Genomic DNA, 21218 nt, shown 5'->3' on the forward strand with positions numbered 1-21218 from the left:
CCTAACCCTATAGCAAGTAGTCTACATGTTAATTATTATTACTCAGTACTTAAATATATAATTACACTGTAAAAATGACACCTTAAAATAAAGTGTAACCCAAATGGATTGCTTATGGTTAGTTCATGTTAGTTAATTAATTAACTAATGTTAACTAATGAACCTTATTGTAAAGTGTTACCACTCAAAAATGTAATCTCCATATATTTAGTGATTTGTTGAGTATAGCCATTTAAGCATTATGAAATACATTATAATATCTCACACTGTAGGTGTGACCATGTGCCCAGGTGATTATCCTCGTGAAGTCATGTGAATATTTTATTTGAGTTTTACTTCCTTAACTTCATGCGTTGCCAGTGCCACCCAGTGAAATCATCAGAACATTAAACCATGTTCACTTTTATGTGAACCTGTCAGGGCTGAAGTGAACTCATAAGGGCCGCTCTTACTGATCTGGGAGCAGTTTGCTTTGATATTCCTCACTGGGTTGTCAGCAGAATGTGTCAGGCTTCTGTCTGCTCCCTCACAGCCACTGTTTGCTTCAATTGACTTCAAACCAGCTAGTCCAAAAATATAAAATGCGCACAAGACAAACAAGCCAAGAAAAGAACAGAAGGACAAGGAGACTGTTACAAAAGACCCGCTGTCATGCTATTCCCCATGCTGTGTAAGCTCTCTAAAAAGCTGTCTAACCTGTACAATACTGTGTTAACTCTGTCAATACCTTGATCTATGAAATCTGCAAAAATGATTAATTTAGGGATATGTGCTACCACTTAAAAAAAAAAAAAAAAAAAATCACATTGTAATGTCCATTAAATGAAAAATCTGAACTTACTATGGTTTTTTTTTTTTTAAACTCTGGAAATATCTGACAGCACTGAAACGTTTCTCCCCCATTATTAGGAAAGTGTTGCAGGAATGTTATACTGTGCCTGCAGCAATGATGAGGAGGTAAGAATAGTTGACACACTTTTGCGAAGTCTGATGGTTTTCTCTAGAGGGACACTGGGACATCTCGCACACACACAGACCTCTTTTTCCCCCGGTCTGTTTGCCTGTGTGAGTGGGGAAGATCTCATTAGACCTTGATAACTGGGCATCCTGGCAAATAATGTATACAGGTGCGAGTGTGAACGTTAACTCGCTTTCATCAGGAGTATTTCTGTTCACTCAGTTCTAGGTGAATGCATATTCTATTAATATTAATACACTCATTTGCGTGCCTGAGTGGGACCCAATATGGCATCACCCATTTAATAATTAATTGGAGTTTTTGCATATTCATGAGTATGTCATTCCAAAGCACAAGGATTTGGAAGCCAACAGATGCCACTGAGATGTTTAGCTCTTAATTCAGGCCACTGAGATAAATCCTCCAATTTCTGTCAGTGAGTTGATCTGCCCGAACGGTACAAACCAAAAGGACGAGATGTGAGAGAGAGAGAGAGCGAGAGTGAAAGGGACTGCGTGAGTCTCTGGAATATCAAACTCTTATTAGAGCTTGAAATGACAGTTTGAAATGTGACTGGCAGATTGACATACTGGAGTTGCCATGGTGACAGAGAACAAGACAGAGACAGATTCTTTTGAGTAATCACTCACGAGGGTGTTTAATTAAAGTGACAGATTTCTGTAAAATATTAAAAGAGGGATGTTATTCATTTAAGACTCTCGCCAGCCAGTCTGAGTCATGGAGGTGACACGAACAAGAAAATATCTCGCTGTTTGATTCGTTGGTCCTGGACCAATTCCTGAACTTCAAACATCCCAGTCGGGATTCTGGCAAAACAACGAGCGTTCTGTCAGGCTGGGGTAGTCCAGACTGCGTTCGCTTACTTTGATGTGATCCCCAAAACTTGCATATGCCGAGAGAATGTCTGTGTAACTCTTCCAAGAGTCATGCCGTGGGCTCTTGGCTCCGTGTTCGGGCTGATTAAATGATGATCGGAGAGTTTTAACACTTAGGCTTGCGCTGCTTCTGCTGCTGTATCGTTCTCTGAAGCCAATTAAAGCAAAGCAGCAGATAATTACTCCCCCCATGAGCTTTAATACCAGGGTGTGCGAGAATGCTGATTAACTGCCCAAGTAACAACCCTGAGTGTGAGTGCGTGCTTGTGAGATGTTATCCTCTTTGTTCCTTGCTGATTGCAGCGTTATTGGTGTGAAAATGATGGTCTTCAATTGGCTATGAGGTGTGCTGTGGAGGCACTGCTACGGTACTTTCGCTCCCTCTCATGCACTTCCTAAGCTGATGGAAAACATTTATTACCTGTTGTTCAGGAATGCTCTCCATGCTCAAGCACATGTGCAGGCTTATTCAGTAAGCCATTCTTAGGTATTTTATGCACTCTCTGAACCCTAATTAGATTCAGGATTGCATCCTTGTCCCCTTGAGGAAAGAACATTGGATTTTATAGAGAACATTGCGCTATCATAACTACATCTACGATCGCTCAGTATTGATTAAGTCCCCAGACTCCAGCCATCAAACTAGCCTTGCATGTGCTTTTGCACAGTGGAAACGTCATGACTGGCATATATTACATGATATATGGAAATAGAATGGATATAGGCTTTTGGATTGTCGAGCATGCTGATGCCCATTGTCACCATATTTTCCCAGTGATTTTGGTTTGGCACCTTTTCTGGTTGTAGGAAGTTTGATTTAAAGCCAAAAATGAAAATTCTGTCACATTTTTTTCTCAACTTCATGTCGTTCCAAACCTTTATGCTGTTAATTTCTCAGTGAAGTACAAATTCAGAGAGGATTCAACGAATCTTTATGCAGCTCTTTTCCGTACAAGATTCTGATAAACTCCAAAAACATGCAGTACATCATAAAATTAGGCCAGATGACTCACTGGTTGACGAACACACTGAAAGTTACAACTTTCGTCTGTTTGTCACACTATGCTTTTTCATGATTTCAGAAGACTTGGAATACTGCAAATCGTCTGTCCTAGTTTCCTCAAAATTTGGAACAACATAAGGTTATGGAAAATAATGAAAACAGTTTGAAAAATTATTCATTTTTGAGCTCGCTATTTCTTTGATTTCAGGGTTCATTTTTCACCCAAAACTAAAAATGTAGTCATCATTTATTCACCTTCAAGTCGTTCCAGACTTGTATAATCCCCCTGCCCCTTAAGCAGAACACAAAAGATGATGTTTGAATGCTTCAGCTGTTTTTGCCCATACAATTAAAGTCAGTGGGATCCAAAAATGTTCATTCTTAATTGAACTATTCCAGTTAAGTATTCCAGTACCTTACAGTAATCTCTCTGTGTTATGTGCACACTGATCATCATCCTGTTTGTTACGAGGCAAAGTTTATTGATAACAAGCCTCTCATATATAATTAACAATCAAATATGTATTCAGATCTCAATAAACACTTCTCTAATACTTAAAATAGATGTACACTTAGGAATTCAGAAAACATCATTTAGAAACATTTTTTGTGACACAGACAAATTACCTTTATTTTAACTTTAACAGGAGACTAGCCAGCACTGAAACTGTAACAGTTGGTTGCAAATAAAGATGAGTGCAGGATCTAATCGCAGGCAGCAGTTTAGATTTAACTAAGAAATCAGGATAGAGAAAACAACAACGGAACAACATAAAAACATAAACGCAAAGATAATGGACAATGAACTGAAAGAAACAGAGCTTAAATACACTGACCAAACTAATTAACAAAATGAGCAACGTGTGCAAATTAATCAAACAATGAAAAACCATAGCAATGAACTGAAAACTAGAACACAGAACTAAAACACATGACAAAATCCACCCAAAACAGAAACAAACCCAGATGATGCCCTACACAAACATCATTTTTAAATTTTATTTACTATGAAAGCTTTAGAAATGCTTTTTGACACCAACTCAGCGACACCCTAACCCTGCTCTCTCTCTCTCTCTCTCTCTCTCTCTCTCTCTCTCTCTCTCTCTCACACACACACACACACACACACATACACCTTCTTAAGAATCGGGTCGACAGAGATGATTCAGTCTCTAATATGTTGTGATGACTTTCTGCCTTGGGGAAACTGACCTTTCCCCCTTGTTCTTGTTTTGTATTTCATGTTTTTAATCTCGCTTTTTTTCTATCAGATGAAGAGCAAAGGAGGGAGAAAAGCAAGTAAGAAATGAAAAGAGTAAAATTGACATAAAGAAGCTAAAACATGATGAGAGAAATTAATCTGAGAGTACTCACATTTTTGATAAACCAAATCTTTCAGATTAACCGCAAATGCTGGATCATCCTCATTCCTGTTGGTAGATGACTAGACTTTTGAATGTTTTTGATTAGTTCTGTGTAGTATGGACTCATTTCTTTGTCTATTTTCATTATTGTTATTTTAAGCCATCAAGAAGGAATTTGTTTAATGTAGTTGCTCATTAGTTGGGTAATTATGCGTGTTTAATCTCGGTGCTGATTGGCCCCCTAACCCCTCACTTCCTGCCAGCATTTAAACACTTCACCTGTCAATCAATTAATCTATTTTGAGAACTAATGACAGTGTAATTACCATAATTAACCTCAAGAGAGAGAGAGAGAACAGAGAATGGCAGAAATAAAGAAACGGGAGATTTGGGCAAAGACATCTGTACAATGATCCAGCATGTTCCTTTCTCAGCCATGTTTGAGTCTCTGGAAGGTGCATTTTCATTGGCTAGTGAATGCAGCATCACTGCATAATCTATAGTCAGTGCTAATCACGGTCATTACATTCCCTTTCTTCACTTGTCTTGAAGCACAAGTGGCTCCTATTGATTTTCACGGGAGCCTGTCACCTTAATACTTGGTGATGAACTTGTTTTTTGTTCCTGTGCCATTGAACACACAAATCTATTGTTTACCAGTGACATATCACATATAAAGGCTTTCAATTGGTTTTGTGAACTTCCTACATTCCCTTCTGCATTCTAGGTGGGTCTATTCCCAAATCTGATATGAATTCTTTCAAGCTTAATGCTGCTGGCTAAAAGCCTGACATTGAGAGGGTATGCTTGGTGTGCTCTTAAGGAACATTGGGTGAAGGGCCTGTGTGTGTGTGCGTGTGTGTTCATGCAGAGCCACTGGGACTGTCCTGCTGTTGGACACGAGCAATGAAATCCCTACTCAATTATACCAGTACAGCCTCCGGACACGAGGACACATAGACACACATGCCAGAGCCATATTGCATTAACCCTTATCAGACCCCATCCTCTCTAATATTAACCCTTCAGTGCTCACTTTCAGTTCATTAATGCCTCCAGGCCAAACTGCCATGATCACACACACTCACACAGACTCTCTGAGCACCTAAATGAGGATAGGCTACGACTGTTTGAGCATATTCGACTGTTAAAATATTTAGTGAGTATTTACTGTGAGTACTATTACAATTTCAAATAACTTTTTTATGTGAATATATTTTAAAATGTAATTTATTCCTGTGATGGCACAAAATAATTTTCAGCATCATTACGCTTCTGTGTCACATGATCTTTCAGAAACCATTACAATATGCTGATTTGGTGATCAAGAAACATTTATCAATGTTGAAAACAGTTATGTATTGTTTTCAGCTTTGATGAATAGAAAGTTCAAAAGAACAGACATTTTTGAAACAATGTAAAAGTTGATACATATTTTTTGTAATAAAGTTGATATAAATATCTATTATTTGCAGGCTGCTTTCATTGTAATTCTGCTAAACCGCTTTTCTTAATAGCATAATAGTAATTGAAAATAATGAAATTGAAAATAACTACAAGGATTTAAAGTCTGGTTTAACTGGATTTTCTTTTTTTTTGTGTGTGCTGAAAATATTGAGTGAACACAACTAAACAAAACACTAAATATTACCTAAATATACTAAACCACTCTTGGAAATATTAGAGTTCTTTGCCAAAAGGAACAACAAGCAGAGTCCTGCTCAAACGAACATGAACAGACTGCAATTTTAATGTTGCCAAAAGCATGCTCTGTTGAATCAGCAATAACCTGCTCAGAGACACAAACTCACACACTGATGTGACTGCAATAAAGTTATCAATTATTAAACCCTCATATTTGCTTATGTATAACCATAACTCTCACTTTTGATCCACTGTATCACTGACCTCATTCTCTAATGAGGCCTTTATTTAGTAAATAAATGAAATATTTTTATGTTACATTTATGTGCACTCTATACACCGCCTCGGGTCTTTCTGCTTTAACCATCTGACAGACAGAAATCGTGCTGAAGACTTCTACTAGGACGAGAAGGTCAGAGATCTGTAGTGGCTTGCAGGGAAAATGTCTACAGAGATCAGAAAACTCCCCACCCTGCCCTCACCCGCTCTGACTGTTTCCAAGAAAATGGTTTCGCTTCTCATTTGCATCAGTTTTGATGAGATGAATGTTAGAACAAAACATCCATAAAAGAGAGAAAGAGAGAAAGGGTGATTGAAAAAGAGCTCACATCTGTAGAGGTTATGCTAAATGAAGGTTAAATTGGTTTCGCTTGTCACAGCGCATAAACAGCTGAGGATCCACTGCAGGGCACTTCGAAAATCCCAAACCACACACACAGCTGATTGAATTTCATTGTTTTAATATCTAATCAACTCTACACAGATATTTCTATACAGATGCTGCATATTCATCATCCTAATCATCATTACACAGAGCAAATGTGTGTATACAAACACCCAGCATGCCCATCTGTGAATGAACCCTTATGAAAGCCCAGCTGCGTAGAGAGGCGGAGATGGGGGCATTTCTTCCGAAAAGCTTTCACAATTTTCCAAATCCAGACACATCCATTAACGACAGAATCCTGTAACTCGTCATGCGCCCTAGCTTTGACGGCACATTATTTTAGGCATCATCTTCAATGAGAAATATCATTAATCTTGCACCGCTCAGAATATTGTCCATCAAAACATCTCCGGAGTCATCAGATGTTTTGTCGAGCTTAAGCATTCTGGGCTTTGTCTCAAGGTCGGTGTGTGTGAGGGTGCATAATCACTGTTCCTAAGTGCCCTAGAGAGGGATGTCAGCTCTAAACACTCAAACGGATACTGACAGCGTGTTTACCCGCTAAAACATTCCTTAATGCTCTCGCAGAGAAACAAGCGCATTCTCCAAAACCCTCCTACCAACAGTCAAGCCCCTAATCTCATGTCTTCTGCTGTATTCCTCTACAAGGTGAACCTTGTTTTGACACAAACACACACAGCGAGTGAAACAAATCAGCTCTTCGCATTTATCAAATAAGGCCAGTAACTGCTGTTTGTAGACTGATTAAAATAATCACTACCTGCTTTAAAGTATCAGCATTATGAACGTGAAGGATTTCATTTCGCTTGACTGCGTCTTTATGGACTCCTTCATGGATGATGTGAACAGAATCCAACAGAATTTGGCTACAGAATTGTTATGCGTCATGACAACCTCTACAACAAGTGCACTGAACTGTAAAGGTGCCTGTGTGGTATCTTAAAGCCTTCATTCCCAGCATATATTTCATACCCTTGGTAATCGGCTTGGCTCTGTCCCACTATGGAGCTGTATCCTAGAGGCATGCCAATCTGAATTTTGATCTGGATTAGGCATCATGTCAGCTGCATTCCTGAAAGTGAACCGTGCTCTAGAAAGAGGCAGCACTGGCTTGTCAAGGTCATCTGGCTGTTACGTATACAAACATGAACTGATTCATCATGGTGGATTAGTTGATGCAGGGTTTGGTTTTGACATAAAAATTTGAGGATGTTTTTTTGAGGGATGTTTGTTTTCCTCACTCTATACAAATCTGGCTGAGAGCACAATCATGGATTATACATTGATTATGCTGGGAAGAATGAGTTGCGTTTTGCACACAGACACATTGCAATGACACGCATATGTCGAAGCAATATTATTACGCGAACCGGAGAACTGTTGTTAAGAAAATCAGTAGCACGGTCTTGACATTCAGGCCAACAGCACAACTGTGTAATATTTATACAACAGTTCAGAAAACAAGAAGTTTACACTGATTAACTTACATTTAAGACACAATGTGTCCAGATGACTTGTCTGTTTATATTAATCTAAAGAAAATAGTTTTAAAGTCAAAGCAGAATCAGCCATTGCACATCACCAGCAACACGCAGCAGAGATGTTTTGTTCCTGAATGAACCGGTGTTATTGAACAAATCGACAGAGTAAATTATTTATTGACTTGCTCATAAATACAAGCTGTGTCGAAAGTTTAAGCTTGTTGCCTTGTTACCCAATCTCAAAACTCTTGCTACCACTCAAAACTTATTTCGAACAGGCATTATATTATATATATTTATATATATACAGTATATATGTGTGTATATACTGTATAACAGTACACAAGTGGCAGAGAGAATCTGTAACCATTGAATACCTCTGTGATAGAAGATGAGAAGCATTTCTTGATTGTTCTTTGTATGTGGATCTGCATAAGAAATATTGGGTGATCTCACTCTTGTTGGAGATTTTTGTATTGATGTGTCACATGTTTGTGATTCACATGGAGGCTGGCACTGTATATATACAGTGCAATGCATAAGTTAATACACCCATGCTAAAGTTGACTAAAAAGAGGAATAAAAAATCATATTTTGGAAATTGAACTTAATGCCTTAATTTAAAAAATTAGGAAAAATCCAACCTTTTAGGACACCAATTTTCTTTGTGAATGAGTAATGTATCGTAAATAAATAAATGTTCTTCCTTAAAATACATGGTGCATAAGTGTGTACACCCCTATGTTAAATTCCCATAGAGGCAGGCAGATTTTTATTTTTAAGTATTTTTTTTTAATTAATTTTTAGGATACTATGCATCCTGATAAAGTTCCCTTGGCCTTTGGAATTAAAATAGCCCCACATCATCACATAGCCTTCACCATACCTAGAGATTGGCATGGAGTACTTTCCATTAGATCATCTCTCAATGCAAATCAAACCAGCTATTAGGCTAACTGAAATAAAACCATGCCAATCTCTAGGTATCGTGAAGGCTATGTGATGATGTGGGGCTATTTTAATTCCAAAGGCCAAGGGAACTTTATCAGGATGCCTAGTATCCTAAAAATTAATAAAAAAAAAAAACTTAAAAATAAAAATCTGCCTGCCTCTATGGGAATGTAACATAGGGGTGTACACACTTATGCACCATGTATTTTAAGAAAGAACATTTATTTATTTACGATACATTATTCATTCACAAAGAAAATTGGTGTCCTAAAAGTTTGGATTTTTCCTAATTTTTTAAATTAAGGCATTAAGTTCAATTTCCAAAATATGATTTTTTATTCCTCTTTTTAGTCAACTTTAGCATGGGTGTATTAACTTATGCATTGCACTGTATATATATATATATATATAATGAAGAAAAGAGCATCTGCCATGTTATTGTGATTCTGTGGAACTATGGACCGAGAAGCCATGAATTAAACTAAAACTACTACAGTATATACAGTAAACACACACAGATATATAAACAATATATATAAATATAATAATATACATACACACACACATATTATGTAAACACAGACTTTTATGTTAGATGCGATTAATCGCGATTAATCGATTTTACAGCCCTAATTCTGAGGCAACACAACCGTTTAATAATCTACAACAAAATAGACAGTTTGGTGATAACTACGCAAATATTTAATTAGCACAATGCTAATTTCTTTTTAGAAATTAAATTAAAAGTTGATTTTCTTTTTTCAAAAACATACATTTGCACAAAAACTGCAAAAAATATTTTGTTTAATCTCAAACCAAAACTAAAACAAAAATATAGCTAAATAGAAAATACAAAAATAAAAAATGAAAATATAAAAATAAAAGCTATATTTAAAATATGAATAAACACTATATTAGTATATAAATAATACTAAAATAACACTGAGTGGGGCTCCTAGATGACAGTCTGTCTGGAACGCACAATTTGCAGTGATTCAAAGAGTGAAACCTACCAGTGCTGTTGGCCTGTTACATCAGCATGCTTGAAACTTTGATCAGCCAATCAAATTCAGTACTATATAGTTATGAGAGACATGCATCAGGGGTTTGTGGCACTATAAACACAAGGGAGGATGTGATTATGTCTCTATGTAGTGTCGGGATCATACTAGCACAGTGCATTCAGTTTGGAAGCACTTTGTCATTGCTACATTTGTGCTGAGTTAATGTATAAAACTCCACCGAGAGCTGCTCAGATATTCCTCCTTAGTCGTTTTCCCATGAAAGCCATTTTGATAACAACTGTGAGTGCAAAGTTACATCAGAGCAGCATCTCTAAAATCCTCTGAGCTCCTTACGTCTTTCTCTCTCACTCTACATAAATATCAGATATGTCCTTTTAGCATTAGAGACAGTGACCCTGCATGGAACAGGCCCAAACACAGATACAACACACTCAAGCAATGCTTTCCGCTTTTAGCAAAGCTGGACGGAGACTTAATTCTCAGTGTGAATATTTTATGGCTCTCTGAGCTGCTAATGCCAGCCAAGAGGAGATATGCTTCTAAACCATACGCACAACACAACTCTTCTCTACTTCTCGCTGTGTTTATCTCCAGGAAATCAGCATATGGTATTGTCATTTTCTTTTCTGACTAATATTTGCTAATTAATGAGACAGACAGAGTTAAATTACCAATACAGAGAGAGTGAGAGCGAGAGAGAGAGAGAGCATACTCTTTCTGTTTGCCATAGAAATGTACATAATATAAATGTTTTATTTGATATCAGCATTCCAGTGAGTCTATCATGAGACAGACTTTCCATTGACTTCTAAGGTTTGCATACCCTACACATACCCCTCACAAAAAAACATTTTTCTTTTTTACATTTTTAGTATGTTTATTAATCTGTTTTCCTTGTTGGCTGGTTCACACATTGTAGGCGAACCTGACTCCCACACACATATGCTAACCGAGCTATGTACAATAAATGAGGACATTCCTCAGATTTCAACTGTTAAAATGAAAATAAATAACCGTTTAAATAAAGCTAATTAAATTGAACGAATTAAACCCTAAACCTAACCCTAAAAAAAAAAACGTTTTTTAAATGACCTTAGATACACTTACTAACACTTAAAGTATATGTCCCACTATATTTAATTTATTTAATTTTTTTTGAAGATACCCCTAAAACATCCTCTATTCTCATTCTATTTTTCCTGTTTATTTACTCTTTTAACATATTTATAAATAAATAGGAATAAATGTGTGAAAAGAACAAAACGAACGAAATATCCTTTTCTATATTTTAACTGCCACAGGGTTAAAAAGGTAATTGCTTATTTATTGTAATTGTGACTTTTCAAATTTGCAGCTTTTTTAATTAATTTAAAACAAAATACTTTTCATTCGTTTTTATTTTGAAAATATCTCACAATTGTTACTTTATTTCTCATAACTGCAACATTATACTGTATCTCACAATAGTCACTTTATATCTCATAACTAAAATTTTATATCTCACAATTGTATGTTATACATAATGCGAACATTTCTTTATTTGTCATTTAGCTTACTGCTGGGAATATATTTAATATATGCTGTCCCCCCCCCAAAAAAAAAACACATGCACGCACGCGCACACACACCCACACAACACACGCACGCACACACACACACGTTGGGTTTTCATGTTTTATGGGGACTTTCCATAGACATACAGACGAGATATACACTTACAAACACACAAAGCCTCCCACTATGCTCCATTTCTTGCTTGTGTTTGCAAAATCCTGGCATCCTGGAGCACCATTAGCACCGCAGAGAAACCGAGAGAAATATGAATATTTGTTATACGAGAAGGGAGGAAAGCAGATGGCTGATTGACTTAAGAGTGTCAGCAAGAACAAGTTAAGCATGAACACACATGTACAGAGGTACATGTGTTAGAGCTACAGGAAGTTATAATGGTGGGCATTGTGGGTAACTATAAAAACACTGTAATCAGCTAATCAAAGCCCTTGAACACACACACACACACACACACACACACACACACACACACACACACACACACACACACACACACACACACACACACACACACACACACACACACAATCCCTGTACTGTAGGCCTAAAAGCACATTCAGCCTAATCAAGGTCTTTATGTAACCCAGATATGCCTCTGTTTCAGGCACACAATATCCATCACACAAACACACATACCGTGTGGCTACTGTAGAGTTAGGCTCTGTTCTCTCTCTGTGTATCTCAATGATTCTGAGCATATAATGAAGATAAATGAGTATTGCCAGACCACCGCACTGCCTCGTTCACTGTCGCTCCTGTTCTGCGCTGGGAGAGAAGGAACGGGGCCCAGAACTGTGGTTATGGTTGGCATTTGCCAAAAATCATCTCTCGGACTCAGAGGGAAAGATTCATTTATTCTAAATAAGTGCACATTGATTTTTATAGCCGTGTTCTATGCGATGGAATAGAGTCTGCGAGTCATTATAGGAACTCATAGAGGAAAGTATGTCACACACAAACTAGTGCACTGATGAAGGCAAATAAAAACAGGCTCACATAACATTCATCACCACATAAACACATCTGCCTCTATGTTCCCCCCGCGTAAGCAGAGCACCTTTGTGTACCTTTAATGTCTCTTAGCTCATCTCTCTCTCTCTCTCTCTCTCTCGCCGTTCCATTCACCTACAGTAAAATTATAAGCAATGATAAATGTACTTTAATTCACAGATGCTTTGATATTGCTTTTTACTGGCCAGAGGCTGACAAACACACAGCAGCACAGCAGTATTACAACTCCGCGGCTGATAATATCTCTCCAGATGAGATGAATGATTAATACCCCAAATAAACGAACAAGTAGTAGGCAGAGCATTTTTTTTCACACCCGCTGGCAAGTGCTCAGCACATCTTCAGTACTTCACTCTGGCCCTCGAACACAATACAAATAATGCAATTACGTTTGATGCGTTTATGCTTTCGGCCTGTCTAATCTAATACAGCGACTGTTGCTGTCGAACCACTCAGGGCCTGGCAAAAACAATTCAAATGTCTTGCCAATTGGTTTTGTTTTTACCTCAATTAATTATGAACGGCTAGATTCTCATGTTCCATGTTCAGAGAATGTGTGATCTTGTTTTAAATTTTAAATTCGGTGCTTGAGAGAAGGAATGAAGAAGCGTTTAAAGAGAATTTAATGCGTTTTTTAAATCATGTCATTAAATGACTCAGTGCGAATCACAAGCAAATATGCAAAAATATTCAACTATGAAGTCATCACATTTTTTTTAATTCATGTGTCACGCACACAGAACACTAGAGGCAGATGAAACAGGCCTCATGAAAGGACGTTTCCCTCTGAAAAAGTGAACCAAACAGAACTCTTTTATGTGTTTTCATCTCATTGGTGGCTACGGAGAGGTGAGATATGAATATTAATTCACATCAAAGTGAAAAAACACTTCTTTTTTTATCCGGTAAATGCAACATTACCAAATTAATTATGGATCAACTCAAATTTACCCAGAGTTCCTCATGTTCCAGCTCTCTGTGTAAAAGGCTTACAGTCGTCCAACAGATTTCATATAATCTCATCCAGAGCTGACGTATGCTCCTGACCCGCTTCCTCTTTAACTGACTACTGACCCACACACACACACACACACACACACACACACGTAATGAGGTGCACTGGTGCTTATCCACTGAGTGAAAGGTGTTTCTCTCCATATTTTCCTCTCATTTGATGTTGAGAAAGTCATTTCACACCTGAGAAAGTTCGCTGACAGGAACTCATATACATGCATGTGTGTGAATTATACATACCACTGAAAAAAATGATGTAGAGTTACAAGAGTCTGTCTGCTACCGAATACATTAGACTCCTAAAATATAAGTGTACAATGCATAAAGTTCCAAGGATTATCATAAGGAAAGGCCTTGTACAATTCATCCTAACCCTAACCTAAAGGAATAGTTCATTCATGAATGAAACTTTTATCAACATTTACACATCCCCTCATGTTGTTCCAAGTCTGTTCTGTCACTTTCTTTGTTCACTGTAACCTAAAAGGTTAGTTCTCTTTGAAAATATTTCAAGTGGACGGACGAGAATTGGGCAGTTTGGTTAGGTTTGGTACATTATGTTTCAAGTCTTGTAAAGTTATAGAGTAGCTTTGTGTGAGAAACTGAAATTTAAGTTATTATAATGTTAATCCGCCCTTCCCACTGAACCTGAATCATTGATTCAGTGTGTTCAAGTTGAGAACTGAATCCGTTTGATTGGGGACTGAATCATTTAGACCAGTTTTGTGAACTGGAATCAACTGATTCATTGAAAAGATTTGACCCCAAATACAATTTGTTCATGAATCAAACATCTGTCATGACCAAAAGACTGTACAGTATGACTTCAGAAGACTTTGAATATAGCACATATGGATCACATTTATAATACTTTTATGGTGCACTTTGTCATGCATTCACTTTCTTTATACTGGAAAGATTGGCCAAGATATTCTTCAGAAAATCTTAAAAATGTTCTGTTGTGATTTATCCCAAAGCCAAACTTATCTCTGCCCATAAGCCAAGCAATGTTCTGAATCCAACTAAAAGCCTAATCTTCCGTCATTTTTGAATGTCTTCAAGGTAATGAAGATATGCTTACTAAGTAGATCCTGTAGATCACTGATTCTCAAAGTGTAGTACACAGGCTCCCTCTAGTGGTACGCAGAGGAATCACTGAATTTCGCACGATCACACCGGTGTGATTACAACGGTCAGTGCATCACGTCACGTGATCAACTGCTAAATTTAAATGTGCTTTTGTGTGTTGGCTGGCACTGAGCCAGAGATGGACGCGCTCAGTACTTGTCATATTTACGTTAACCGCATAAAGTTTATTTTAGGTTTCAGACATTTCAATTCAGTAGTGCACTTTATCGCGCTCGTAGAGCCCTCTAGTGGTCGGGAGCATTTCCGTTGCGGCTGTATTTCGTTGTGATGTCCATTTTCCGTTGTGTTGTGGATTCATTTCGTTGTGTGGTGCACTACTGGGCCACCGTACAATAATAATCCTTTCCATTATAATTAGACGACATATTGTATTTATATCAGATACACACTGTGTAAGTAACTTTAAAGTTTACTCTATTCTTCTCCCAGGTCACCGGCCACTAACTTTCATGTATTTCGGGAGAAGTAGATGAATTCATGTGTTGTAAATCGAACAGATCCGATTCTCTGAACAGCGGCACACACTAACAAGGCGGCGCCCATCGCGCGTATAGCTCAACTAACGCGATCATATTTTATTTTCAGCTTTCCACTGTCTGTTTTTGTTTTCTCTTGCAGCAATTTTTTTCTTTTCTTTCAATTAGCCTACAGTACTTTTTTTTTTTACTTAACATTTAAATGCAGTACAGTTTTTATTTAACTTTTAAGTACAATACATTTCCATTTAATCTTTAAGTAAATGTTTTTTTTTTTTTTTTACATTTAGGTGCGATACATTTTCATTGAATCATTATTTACCTGTATGTAAGCAGCACAGTGCAGTGTTAATGTTCAAACTGGGTTTTTACACTGTATAAAAAGTTGCTGACAATAATAAATATTCTTATTAGAAATAAAACTACCTCGTTTTTTGAGCTGTGCATAGCTATAGCTGAATAGTTAGGCCTACTACACTACTGTATTTTAATATTGGTCATTATGGTGGTACTTGGAGTGCCAACTATTTTCTGATGTGGTACTTGGTGTAAAAAGTTTGAGAACCACTGCTGTAGATCACTCAGACCATCCAGCTAAACACAAGTAAAAAGTGGCTAATGAGCCTTTATTTACCACGATTCCAAGTTGTAGACACGAGAGACCTACGAGCAGTTATTCCAAACTTTTAAAAAGCATCTCAAAGAACACTTGTTTACTAGGGCATTTCCAAAGGCAAGTTAATCATCTTCTTCTCACCGAGTATTGCAGTTTATTCAGACCCCCCCCCCCCCCCCTTCCTCTCCAACCTCTGTAGCTCTTTATTGTCTCTTGTTGATGCAGCCATATTAAGCCTGATCCTCATCCAGCATCATAATCACATTTCTCTCTCTCCATTACACACACACACAATCAAACAGAAGCACACAGATGCATTTCACACACTCACACCATTCCTCATCTGGAAGATGTCATTAAAACTCTCTTTTACACACAGATTGATCACTGATGAGGCTGGAACATATAAAGATAAAAGAGAATGTGTTTGCGAGGCCTGAATATCACTCACACTAGCATTCACACTCCTCCACTCGCACATGCTCAGATATTACCATGGCACTGGCTGGCTCTTCGTTTACCCAAGATGGCCCTATTGTCTGGTTGTCTGAGGTCCTCTGGTAATTTACTATTTCCACCTGTTTGTTTAGACAGATTTCCTGCAGTCAGACAAATCGATTCTTTCTCTTGCCATTTTCTTTTTAGTAATTTTCTCCATTGATTCACAATAGACATCTTTAAACTGCCTCTCTGGTTTAAAGCTTACTTGGCTAATTCATATCCAAGACTTAAGACTTATGTATATGTATACACATGTTGTGTTTTCATGTTTTATGGGGACTTCCCATAGACATAATGATTTTATACTGTACAAACTATATTCTATCCCCTTACACTACCCCTACCCCTAAACCTTCCCATCAAAGAAAACTTTCTGCAGTTTTACATTTAAAAAAAAATATCTGTAAGATTTATAAGCTGTTTCCCTGATGGGGACCAAAAAAATATCCCCACAAGGACAAGGATTTCGGATATTAACATCTTATCACCTATCATATATATATATATATATATGTATATGTATGTATATGTATATGTATATATGTACACACACCTTTATAAGGTATTATAAAGGTATTTATATATAAATGTTTAAAGGTAATTTTGCATCTATCTCATGACTTTCTATGCAAATTTGTACTTTATCTCACAATGACCTGAAGTAAAACATGTTATATTGCAAATGGATGGATTTTTTTTTTTTTTTTTTAACAAATGAACCTGCTTTCTCACATCTCGAGAGGAAGAGAAATGCATATTTTTTAGACAGTGCGATGATGAAAAGCACTGTGAACCATTTGAGGAGTAGAGTTCCTTGAATCCTGTAATGCAGATATCCCATTATGCCATATGAAACAGGATATTAATGGCTATGCTTAACTAGATAGAACTCTGGAGGTTTAACTGGAGAGCTTGTCATCAGCTAGCCAGCAGCTGCACACTGCACTATTAGCAGTATGAATATACAATAACTGCGCTTGCAGATCAAATGTTTCTGACAGGATCTGAATTGTGGAGGTTTTAAGTTTCTTTGCAGGCAGATATGTCAGCTGTTTTGGAAATGGAGAGTCTATGGGTCTAAAAACCAAAGCAACTATAAAAGCTTCTTCTGACTTTGAGTGTGAGAATATTATCCAGTGTGAAGGGACAGGACATAATACTGACTCACACAGGCCAATTTGATTCACTTTTCTATTTCAGTCCACACACAATCTTTCCCTAACCTCATGCGTGAGTCATGTGGACGACATGTGGCCTTTATAATTATATTTCAAGTGTGTTTGTGTGCTTGTGTTTTATGTATATGTGTGCTTTTGTGTTCTTTGTATATGTGTGTGTTGGCCTCTGCTGATGGTTCAGACAAAAGCCACTTTAATTCTGTTCCATCAGATCAGGCTGGCATCCAATAGAATCAGTAACCAGGGCAACCTGGTATTCCAGTGCCCCAGGGAGAGAGACTATGTGTGTGTGTGTGTGTGTGTGTGTGTGTGTGTGTGTGTGTGTGTGTGTGAGAGAGAGAGAGAGAGAGAGAGAGAGAGTGCTTGTGTGTGTGCATGTGTGTCTGTGTGTGTGTTGACCAAATGTTTTTAAGCCATCTTCCAAAAATGGAACACAAGAGTGCAGGAGGCAACATTTGTGTTTTTGCTGCAAGGAGATGCTGAGTAGATCTGAAATGATCTAAGTTGTGTTAATTCCAAGTGACCCGTTTTTGTGTGTGTGTGTGTGTGTGTGTGTGTGTGTGTGTGTGTGTGTGTGTGTGTGTGTGTGTGTGTGTGTGTGTGTGTGTGCTCTCAGCAGTTTGTGCAAAAATAATGTATGCCAGAAATATTAAATAAAACAAAGATATGAATTAAAACAGATGGCAAAAAAGCAGAAAATAATGAAAGAAAAAAAACAAAACAATGAAAGATACAGATGGAAAAGTGGAGAGGTGAGAAATGGAGGTAGATTTTTTTAAAAAAAGAAGAGAGCGAGAGAGCGAGGCGGAGAGTGGAACGAAAGAAAGAGAGAGGCCTTGTCATTTGTCTCATGGCTGACAATTTTTAAACATGAAGGGAAAGGACCAATTAGGTCAATTAAATGTTCCTGTGTAGTGTTCACCATGAAATATTTAGCTAACCATTTAGCTGTGTGTGTGTGTGTGTGTGTGTGTGTGTGTGTGTGTGTGTGTGTGTGTGTGTGTGTGTGTGTGTGTGTGTGTGTGTGTGTGTGTTGATCTACAGGTCAGAGTGAGGTAATGGCTAAATGAATGTAATAGGGCTTTTAATCAGCCCTTCCTGACAACAAGATAGACTCAAATCACAAGCAAAACACTTATTATTTGAGCGCTATTATCTCCACAACACACACATAAGCACACAGCTTTGCCCTTTTTAGAGATTTTTACAGAGAGGGTGGGCTGAGCATTCACATCACTGGTGACAGGAGCAATGGGACATTCTTGAAACTCAATGTAATGTAAAGCACTCAAGTTGCTTGAATGCATTTGTGAGAGCACATTTTAGTCTCACATTTCTTCGCAAATGCATAAAAATAACCGACTAGATTCTAGAAGAATAAGTCTTGAATCACCACACTGCAAAAAGACTAAAATATTGTCACATAAAATAATTGTATAAAATATTATTATTATTACTATGTTACTTAAAATACATAAAAGATTACATATAAATATTCATGTTACATAAAAGTATTATATAAAATACAACATATTATTATTATAAAAAAATTATATACAGTTTTGGGTAACTAAGATTTTTTTTTTTTTTAGATAAATCAATAGGCTACGTGTTATTCAGCAAGGACACATTCAATTGACAGTAAAGACATTTATTTTACAACATAATTCTATTTCAAATAAAAACTGTTCTTTTGAGCTTTTCTATTCATCAGAGAATCCCGAGAAAAAGTATCATGGATTCCACAAAAGCAGCACAAATGTTTTCAACATTGATGATAATAATAGCAAATATTTCTTGATCACCAAATCATCATATTAGAATGATTTCTGAAGGATAATGTGACACTGAAGACTGGAGTAATGATGCAGAAAATCCAGCTTTGCCATCACAGGAATAAATCACATTAGAAATTAGAAAACACATTTTAAATTGTAATAATATTTTACAATATTATTGTTTTTACTGCATTTTTTGATCAACCAAATGCAGCTTTGGTGAGCACAAGAGTATTTTCCTAGTATATCTACTTTTTTTTTTTTTTGTAGTAAATGTTTTTAAAAACAAAACAGTGCACATAATATTTATTGTAATATTGATATGCATATAAAATATAACTAGTTGTTAGTGTACTTTGTTTCATATGCAGAACTGTTCTGATCTTCTAACCTTTTTTTGTGGTGCTGAATGCTAAAAGTTCAGTAGAATATCTACTGCAACAAAGTTCAGTTACTGAGGCACAGAACAGCTCCACATGCAGGGGATAAAAAAAGCTAAAAGTCTTCATCATTATGTTCCACCTTCCATAACAGGAGAGAAGACATCAAGATATGATGCTCTTCTTTCTGTTTCTGTCTGTTTCCTTTGCCAAGGATGTCTGCCTAGAATTATCTGCTTCTCTCTTCCTCCTTGAATATAAATGAAGGAGTTTTTCCCCCTCCATACTCTCTTCTTCTGATTTGGCATTTGCCTGCTCACCCCATCTATGAGGTCTCACCTCATAAAATAGACACTGCTTGAAAGAGAGAGACAGAGAGTATCTTAGGAATGTTCTTTTTCTTGCAGGCAGAATACAACATGAAATTCAGTTTGGTCACACAGTTCGTGTTGCCATTCAGTCACACATGTGCAAACGGTCTTTGTCTTGTTCTGTCTTGTTTTCTCTTTACACTGCCATTCCTACACAGGAAATAATAATAATAAAAAAAAACTCTGTACATCTTCTTTTTAGATATTTTTAGAATTGAGATTTGGATATTTGAAATGCCTCTATTCCAGGAAGATTTCAGAGTATAATTCCAAAAACATCCAGAACACTGGAAGTGACAGCGAAGTATGTTCAACAATGAGTTATTTTGAGCTGTAAATCAGATAAATCAGTTCCAAGATATAGCAGAAAGTGGCCAAATACAGATACTCCAGTTGATCTCCTCCTTCAGCCCTTGACGGGTTAATCTCACAAACTTTATCTCAGTGAAGGAGCTGATGTAGATGATTACCTCAAGAGCAGATGCCCAAGAAAGTGAGTGAAGTATTCAAACTTTTTATCTTTGACCTCTAATCTTTCTAATCAAGAACGAGAACAGACACATAAGACACATATTTGCAAAACCATTCATTGTTTATCTAAGGCTTACTAATGATTTAACCCTCTTTTTCTAGGCCCATCAGTAGGGCTCACGTGTGCACTTTCATAAAATCAAACCAGAAATTTGTTCCTTTTAACTCACATTATACTTAATATCATTTAGGATTATCATTAGTAATTATTAAACTTATAATGATGAGACACCAAACTTTTAAACTAAAAATAGTTATTATTGTCAGTAAAAAAATAGACTTGTTAAGTGGCTTTTCTCTTTAATGAGACACCTAAGCGTGTTTGTCTTTGCAAGTTTTTAACCGTTCAAAACTTTCTCAGAGAAAAAAATAAGTTTATTTATAAATCAGACACAGATGAATGTTTAACAAAGACATTTGCAGTATGTCTTTGGCGGAATGTAATAAGCTCAACAAGTATGAAATATGACATACAGATGAAATATGGTTAGATGAAATATTAAATATATTTTGTATATGGTTAAATGGCCACCGGAGGACTGCTTTATCAGGTCGGTGCCAAAAACACCTTTTACTGTACATACCGTATATAAGATAAAGTCAATAATGATTGAGTTAAGTTAATGTATTT

This window comes from Squalius cephalus (assembly GCF_949319135.1).
Source record: "Squalius cephalus genome assembly, chromosome: 5".
Taxonomy (NCBI): Eukaryota; Metazoa; Chordata; class Actinopteri; order Cypriniformes; family Leuciscidae; genus Squalius; species Squalius cephalus.